Below are 5808 nucleotides of genomic sequence, written 5' to 3'. Positions count from 1 at the left end.
GGAACATAGCCCACTTCATGGGAATTGAAAAGCTAGGTTGCCCCCCACTCACCCTCTCTCTCTCTCTCCCTCCTCCCTCCCCGCAGTTCCCCCTGGCAAACTTCCTTGGTTCCAGGATTCCTAGGACAGTCTTCACATAACTTGTCCGAGAGAAAGTTAGACTGAGCCTGGAAACCTCAGCAGGGCCAGAGGAAGCAGGCACACACCCCGTGTCGTCCCCAAGCAGAATGAGGATTGCCCAGCGTGACAGGCACACTTGTGCTGCGTTTGGAATGCGTTCTCTCTTGGCACCGGAAGAAAGGGTGACCCCAGAGGGTTACCATGTTTGGAATTGGAATCCAAGAGGTACTGGCAGTTGAGAAAAAACAGGCCAGGCACACCAGCAGGCTGGCAGAGCACTTAACATACCGCTCAGAGGACAAGATAAGACCTTTGGGTCAACAGAGGCAGTCAAGGGGGTGAAGTGATCAGAAATTGTAATAGATAGGACACAGGGCAGAGCTCCCGGTGGAGGATTAGCGGGCTCACCGGAGGTAACAGGACACTTCGAAGTAGGAAAGTATGGGACTATTAACAGAAATAGTCCTGGCAGGGGAAAACCGGAAAATCCCCATGAAATATTTCATGAAGACACACCGCAAACATCCTTCCACGTTAATTTGACATCCATTCAGCAGAGTTAACTCTGTAACCCAGGCCTTTGAAGTCTAAGCCGCCTCTCCTCTGCATATATCTGCCTCCAATGATAGTTAATGAATGGTAATGCACTCTCCACTACCCAGATCACCACCCCGCCTAGGACTCCCAAATCATAACTAGCTGGTAAACATCCGGTAAGCACCAGGTCTACCCTGGGCATTTTATATGATGTATTCAGTCATCACAGCCCTCCTAGATCTGAAAGAAACGGAGGCTCAGAAAGGTAACATGTGCCCTTAAGGAGTAGGTGGCAGGGCCAGACTTTGAACCTGAGACGGTCAGACTTCATACTTTTTTTTTTTTTTTTTTTTTTGGTTTTTTGAGGTAGGGTCTCACTCTAGCCCAGGCTGACCTGGAATTCACTATGTCGTCTCAGGGTGGCCTCAAACTCATGGCGATCCTCCTACCTCTGCCTCCCGAGCGTTAGGATTAAAGGTGTGTGCCGCCACACCCGGCTTTAATACTTAGTCTGAAGTGGGGTGCAGGGTAACTGGACATGCAGACCTTGCTCTATGACTGCCAGCTCCACACTCCTAAGATGCCTTGTCTGTTGATGTTCACGGAACTTCAGGATGAGCCTGAGGGATGTGTTTGGGACTGCCAAGAATTAAACCTGGAGAATGCAAGCATTAAACTAAGAAATGTAACTGGCTTCTACAAGGCTCCTTGAGTATTTATCCTGGCTACCGGGTTAATAATACCATTGCCGCCGGGCATGGTGGCGCACGCCTTTCATCCCAGCACTCGGGAGGCAGAGGTAGGAGAATCGCCGTGAGTTCGAGGCCACCCTGAGACGACATAGTGAATTCCAGGTCAGCCTGGGCTAGAGTGAGACCCTACCTCAACAAATCAAAAATAATAATAATAATAATACCATCGCCCCTAAGGTACAAGTGAGGTGCTTAACATCCTCTCGGAGCCACCCGTGTGCTAGACCCTCAGGACCCGGACTACTAATGGCCATGCTCCTGCCTTGGGCTCCCAAGTGCTGGGATTCCAGGTGTGACTGTGACGTCACTGGAGGAATAGAGCGAGGGGATTTCCACGCGCTGCTTTGTCATCGCCTCCTTCCCAACCAGCCCGCCCACTTGAGGAAACAGCAGCTGTTCCCCCGCCCACCTCTGTCCTCACGCATCCAGGCTCCCAAAGCTGGGAGTCCCTGCCAGCTGTGAGCTGCCCACTCAGGAGGAGAGAAGGTCAAAGCAGCTTTCTGGGAAGCTCAGCTAAGGGATTGGCCCTGACCATTTAAAGAGACAGGCAGAGCCATTAGCCAACACTCACTTGCTGTCTCCCGGCGGGAGCTCAGCCTGCCTCCCCGCAGACCCACAAGCGCTTGTCTGAGCAGAGCCAGCTAACGTTATCAAGAAGCTATGGTTGTCAAAGGGCAGAGGTCGGAGGATCGCCGAGAGTTCGAGCCCACCCTGAGACTACATAGTGAATTCCAGGTCAGGCTGAGCTAGCGTGAGACCCTACCTTGGAAAGCAAAAAACAAACAAAAACAGAAGCTATGGTTTTCTCATGTCACTCAAAATAACTATTATCTTTCATGTGTGTGTTTGTGTATGTGGGTGTGCATATGTGTAGGTCAGAGGACAATCTTGGGTGTCATTCCTCCAGGGCCATCTATTGTTTAAATTTTTTTTTTTTTTTGGAAGGGGTGCTAAAGGGATGGTTTAGTGGTTAAGGACTTGCCTGCAAAGCTAAAGGACCCAGGTTCGATTCCCCAGGACCCACATAAGCCAGATGCACAGGGGACACATGCATCTAGAGTTTGTTTGCAGTGGCTGAAGACCCTGATGTGCCCATTCTTTCTCTATGTGCCTCTTTTTCTCCTTCTCTAAAATAAAAAAAATTGAATTATTATTTTGGTTTTTCGAGGTAGGGTTTCACTCTAGTCCAGGCTGAGCTGGAATTCACTATATAATCTCAGGGTGGCCTAGAACTATTTTTTAAGGTAGGGTCTCCCTCTAGCCCAGGCTGACCCCGCAATTCACTATGTACTCTCAGGGTGGCCTTGAACTCATGGTGATCCTTCTACCTCTGCCTACCGACTGCTGGAATTAGAGGTGTGCCCCACCACGCCTGGTTTAAGTTATTTATTTACTTACTTATTTCTGATAGGGGGCACAGGGCTTCCTGCTGCTGCAACCTACCTTCGGATGCACGCACCACTTTGTGCACCTGGCTTTGCGTGGGTACTGAGGAATCAAACCCAGGCTGGCAAGCTTTGCAAGCAAGGGCCTTTAACTGCTGAGTCACCTCCCCATCCACTTCTCCTGGGACAGGGTCTTCCTAATTAGGCTAGAAGGGCTGACCAGCAAGGCCTAGGGATCCAGCTGTGTCTGCCTCTGCAGTGCTGGGATTACAAGCACGCAGTACCATACATAGCTTATGTCACGTGGGAGTTGGAGGATGAAACTCAGCTTCTCCTGCCTGCAAGTCAAGTGTCTCACTGAGCGATCTCTCTAACCTATGTATTATTATTTTATCTATTTGGATATCTAGATAGATAGATATAGATTTTTTTTTCTTGGACACTGTGTCTCAAGCTGCCCTTGAACTAGCAATCCTTCTGCCTCATAGTCCCGAGTGCTGGGATTAAAGGCGTGCGTCACCATGCCCGGCTGTACATATGTTTCTAAATGGAAGAAACAGGCTTAAAGAACTTTCCTGAGGTCCCAGGGTTAATAGGTGAATATGGATTAAAGCTTAGGCCAACGTGACTCTAAAATATATACTCTGCTACTCCATCCAGCTATGTATTTAGGGGATGAATTTGTATGTATGTACATGCAATTATTACTACAGGGGTCACGTATGCTGCTGGGGTGACATACATGTCATAGAATCATAGTGATGTTGATGCCTGTGGAACAGGTCCTGTGGTCAGAGTACAATAATACACAGTTGTGTTTTCTCTTTTTAAAACCAGATTTGATAGAAGAGGAAAGAAAAACATTGTGTGTCAAAACAGTGTGTTCTGGGCTGGAGAGATGGCTCAGCAGTTAAAGGCACTTGCTTGCAAAGCCTGCTGGCCTTGGTTAGATTCTCTAGTACCCATGTAAAACCAGATGCACAAAGCGGTGCATGCATCTGGAAGTTGTCTGCGGTGGCCACAGGCACTGATGTGCCCATCCTCCCCATAACCTCCTTGCAAATAAGTAACATCTTTAGGGGCTTGCTTTTGATGTGTGTTAATATGTAAGTGTGGGCATATGTGTGCCGCGGTGCACTTGTGAAAATCCAAGGACAACGTTAGGGTGTGGGCCCTCACCTTCCACCTTTTTTGAGGCAAGGTTTCTTGTTCACATCTGCTTTCGCTGGCTCCCACACTTCAGGTGGACTCCCTCGCCTCCATCTTCCTTCTCACCCTAGGAGATTACATTTGCCGCAGCATCTGGCTTTTTCCATGGGTGTTGGGAACTCTGGTATTCATGCTTGTGTAGCAAGTGCGCTTATCCGCTGAGCCATCTCTCCAGGCTCTACTTGTTTATTCTTTTTTCTTTTTTAATTTATTTGAGAGCAACAGACAGAGGCAGAGATAATAAGAGAGAATGGGTGCACCAGGGCCTCCAGTCACTGCAGATGAATTCCAGATGCATGCGCCCCCTTGTGCATCTGGCTTACGTGGGTCCTGGGGAATTGAGCCTCGAACTGGGGTCTAACTTAGATTTCACAGGCAAGCGCTTAACTGCTAAGCCATCTCTCCAGCCCTCTACTTAAACTTATAATAACTAGAGAAAGAAACCCAGGACACAGTCACACATGAACTCTTGAGGAAAGCACCTTGAATATCCATCATAGCACCAGACACTTAACGTTTTTTTTCTTTTTTTTGAGGCAGGTCCAACAGACTGGCCTTTTTTAAAAAATTTTTTTTTTTTATAATTTTTTTTCTTTTTTTTTTTATTTGAGAGAGACAGACACATAGAGAAAGACAGGTAGAGGGAGAGAGAGAGAATGGGCGCGCCAGGGCTTCCAGCCTCTGCAAACGAACTCCAGACGCGTGCGCCCCCTTGTGCATCTGGCTAACGTGGGACCTGGGGAACCGAGCCTCGAACCGGGGTCCTTAGGCTTCACAGGCAAGCGCTTAACCGCTAAGCCATCTCTCCAGCCCTTAAAAATAATTTTAATGTGAGAGAGAAAGAAAGAGAATTGGGGCAATCAAACTCCATGCATGTGTACCCCTTCTGCGCATGTGTGACTTGTATGCTTGTGTCATTTTGTGCATCTGGCTTACATGGGACCTGGAACATGAGTCATTAGGCTTCACAAGCAAGTACCTTAACTGCTAAGCCATCTCTCCCTCCCTCAACTTTTGTTTTTTTCAAGGCAAGTTTTCATTCTAGCCCAGGCTGACCTGGGGAACTCACTCTGTAGTCCCAAACTAGCCTCAGACTCACAGTGATCCTCTTAACTCTGCCTCCCGAGTGCTGGGATTAAACATGGGTGCCCCCATGTCTGGCCCAAATTTTTGTCTTTAGTAGTAACACATATGTATTCACCAGATAATAAATTGAGAGCAGAAGTCAGGTGTGGTGGTGCATGTCTTTAATCCCAGCACTCAGGTGGCAGAGGTAGGAAGATTGCTGTGATTTCAAGGCTACCCTGAGGCTACGTAGTTAATTCCAGGTCACCTTGGACCACAGCGAGACCCTACCTCAAAAAAACAAACAAAAACCCTAAAAAATAAAACGTATTACAGTCACATGAATATTGAAAATGTGAATACAAAAATCAAAAAATTGTAGGACAACTAACAATAAATGCTGGTGGCCAAATGCCTTATATGTACTAGCTTAGTACTCACAAGCTCTTAAAGTAGAATTACTTGTTTCTTTCCAGATGAGGACAGACTCAGATGTGGGGGCTTACTGATATCACATGGGCAGCTGTTAAACCTGTTTGTCACAGACAGGCACTTGTTGGTTGGGATGGATGGCACAGGCCTGTAATTTTCAGTTTCTCAGGAGAACTGCAAGTTCAAGGCTGGTCTAGCTCAAGACCACTCTGGGCAACTTGGCTACACCCTGACTCAATATAAAATGTAAAAAAAAAAAAAAAAAAAAAAGGGCTGGGGATAAAACTTGATGGTACAGCGCTAGAAAG

Source organism: Jaculus jaculus, chromosome 4 (assembly GCF_020740685.1).
Source record: "Jaculus jaculus isolate mJacJac1 chromosome 4, mJacJac1.mat.Y.cur, whole genome shotgun sequence".
Classification (NCBI taxonomy): Eukaryota; Metazoa; Chordata; class Mammalia; order Rodentia; family Dipodidae; genus Jaculus; species Jaculus jaculus.
The sequence above is the reverse complement of the archived record's forward strand: the minus strand, read 5'-3'. Positions refer to the sequence as shown.